The sequence below is a fragment of the Poecilia formosa genome, unplaced genomic scaffold, assembly GCF_000485575.1.
Source record: "Poecilia formosa unplaced genomic scaffold, Poecilia_formosa-5.1.2 Scaffold252, whole genome shotgun sequence".
NCBI classification, from domain to species: Eukaryota; Metazoa; Chordata; class Actinopteri; order Cyprinodontiformes; family Poeciliidae; genus Poecilia; species Poecilia formosa.
The window spans coordinates 1-3,083 of record NW_006800191.1 but is presented as its reverse complement, the minus strand read 5'-3'; the positions used below and the strand labels follow the sequence as shown (position 1 = coordinate 3,083).

Genomic DNA, 3,083 nt, shown 5'->3' with positions numbered 1-3,083 from the left:
TATATATATATATATATATATATATATATATAATCTCCTAAATAATTAGCTAAGCAATTTCAGTTTTAGTAAAATTAACAAAATATTCAGATATGTAAATTGCCTCGTTTCTAAATTGTTATCGTTGATTGTTTTTTCTTTTTTTTTATTTGATTAGTCAGATTTGCTTCTGAGAAAAAAATCGATCAATGTTTGTGTTTCCAGATGAATGAAAAAACTTTAATAAATGGGAATCAGTTTTTTGTACCTGATATTTTTTATTTATCTGCAAAATAAAAAAAATTTAAAATTTGCTCTAAAGATGAAAATGCGCTGTAAGGAAAAACATCTCTAATTTACGGTAAAATACCGGCAGTCGTGGCTGCCAGAATTTTACCATATTTATACGCTACTCATAATACGGCATTTAGACGTTATAAATATGTTATAAATATGCTTAATTTAGGGTTAGATGTAAATATACCATAATTACCCTAAACAAACATGTATAAATACAGGATTTATGATATTTACCGTACAATGGATAAATACCATATTTATGGCATAAATACGGTAAAATTATGGCAACCACAGATGGACACAAAAAAATCCATCTCTGATTTATGGTAAACACTATATTTTACAGTATTTTACCATAAATTAGAGACTTTTTCGTTTTTAAATCTATCAGGTCAGATTTGCAGCATTCTAGAATTGGAGCCGCACAAAATCCTTCAGAGGGCCACAAATGGCCCCGGGCCGCACTTTGGGCACCCCTGTTTCTTTTGCATAAAGTTTGGCCAAATAACAGTCGATTATATAAAACATTATGTATCTTAGATGCAACAATATTTTTTTTTGAACAAAGAATTGCTCAGTGTGAGTTAATTATCTGTAGATTTTTGTTCAGATCCTTTTAAACATTTATTTATAAAAGCAAACCAATTTTAGGCTTATCTGGTGTACATGATTGTAAGATATAAATAAATCCTAATCCTGGGTGGGACAGATGTTCCCGAGGGCGAACGCCGTTGAAGCCGAGGCGCCTCTGTGGTGCAAACTGAGAACGTGTTAGCTATTGTTGCATCTGCTTTGCATGGAAGACTGTTTAGCCAGGAGCAATTAGACACAGGCAGGGTTTTCTCTGTGCAGTTTGACGACATGGGAACATGGCGGAGTACTAAACTCTTCTTCTCCGTCACATTTTGCCTCATATCAGGCAGATTTTCTTCAACTCGTTTGTAATTTTGATGAAAATGTCCCCTGAATTTCTAAAGGTCTTTTCACATGTGTTTCCTTTAGACGTGACTGTTCTGTTATTCATCCTTGTTTGCTAAGAAATATCGACTAAGACACCTTTAAGAGATGCTGCTTCATTCTGCAAAATATCAAGAACTGGGTTTTATTATTATTGGATTTCATAGACTAGATCACATGTATCAAACTTAAGGGGCGGGGGCCAAATCTGGTCCGCCGGGGCTCTTCACGTGGCCCTCTGGACTCCAAATTACATCAATAAGTCCATTCAGTTTTTTAAAATCTCCAAAATCCACACAAAATCAACACATCCTTACATTTTTTCTAATTTTATGGCACATTTTTCTCAAAATTGATCAAAAACATCAGAGTTTGGATCACTTTGAAAAGTCTTTATAGATTAGCGCCACAAAATATGTGACTTTGATTGTAAAAAATCCACAAAAACAATCAAAGTCCTGGAAGATTTCAGTTCGGTTTTTGGCTGCAGTTTGACATTTACATACCAAACTTTTATAATTTAAAAACTGGAAACTCTCTCTTTCGCTTACTCTTCTGTGATGACCCCGGATGAATTTGTTACAACACGAAAACCGACCATCAGAGGCTTTGAAATCTGAATAGCACAAACAAACGGATGAGCAAACAAACGGGACGGCGCTCCAGTGGCAATCTGTGGCTCAGTCTCTGTGTAATGATCTGCAAATTGCTGGACGCCGAGATAAAATTCAACTGGAAGCACAAGCTGCCACATGGCAAACAGGCTGTTATAGTTTCAACCAGGAATCCGGCAAGAACCAAACACTGGATCTGACCTGGAGGGTTAGAAAGTCCAACTAAAGGAAGCCAACAAGCTGCTGCACTACCAGAGATTAAAGTAGAAACTGTTGAGCTGATTCAATGGCGTCTTTGTTGGTTAATGGCATGGAAATCTGTGTTTCTTAAACAGCATTATTGCTCCGAATGCGGTTTTGTTTGCGTTCTCATTGTTATCGTCCTGGAAGATCTGGCAGGGAGCTGCTTTAAAGATTAAGACGAACGCTCAGACCTTGTGAGGTATTTGTAAGTAGTTTCTCTTTTTGTTCTCTCTGACAAAACAATCCTGACCTGAACTGCTTTCTTTGATTCTTTTTCCTCTTCTGTAGTTTTCAACCCTGGGTCTTTGTAAGCATTTGACATTCACTTAGTTGTCAAGGAGATGGCTTTATTGTTACACCTGACTCCTTTTACCATTTTAAAAGTGGTGTATAATCACACCCCTGGCCTCTGAATTACAATTATTTGAACAAAAAGTCCAATTACCTTTCTTTTTCTTCTCTCTTCACAGCTGCACCGTGTAGACATTGGTCCATGCAACATTTCTTTTTGAGAAAACACTCCGTTTATAGGCTGCATTTGTTTCTGAAATGCTCAAACCTTTCAGGTTCTGTCAGACAAAATGAGGCAAGCAGAAAGAAATCCCAGTTATCTGCAGAGTTTGCTACAAATCGACTGCCAAAGTGAGGAAGAAATGCATGAAGTTGTGTTAGATTTTCAAAATATTATGGCTTCAGTTCTCACAACTCTCATCTGAACCTTTCTGTCCAAGTCACTTTTAAATAATAAAAACAAAATTAAAGCTCCGCGGAGCCTCAAGCGGCCCTCGCAGCCAAGCGCCGCTCAAGCCTATAGCCACCGCGGATGATCCAGCACCGCCTCCCGCCGGCCACCGCCGACGCTCGCGCGCCGTCCTCCATGCGATCCGCTTCGATGTCTTCGGCAGCGTTCACTGGCCATGCACCCAAAATCTGGAGCAGATTGGGCCATGTGGCAAGGAGATACAGCTGTTTGATTAACCATACAGCTGT

The 3,083-nt window shown here is 38.2% G+C and overlaps 1 long non-coding RNA gene across 1 annotated transcript in view; it reads right to left on the bottom strand.

The window, feature by feature from the left end:
• The window catches only part of LOC107838416 (uncharacterized), a 23,360-nt gene extending 20,287 nt beyond the window's left edge, over positions 1–3,073 (bottom strand). The window contains exon 1 of the long non-coding RNA XR_001664473.1: positions 2,846–3,073. This is a non-coding gene — a long non-coding RNA (uncharacterized LOC107838416). The remainder of the gene's footprint in view (positions 1–2,845) is intronic.
• Positions 3,074–3,083: the final 10 nt, after the last annotated feature.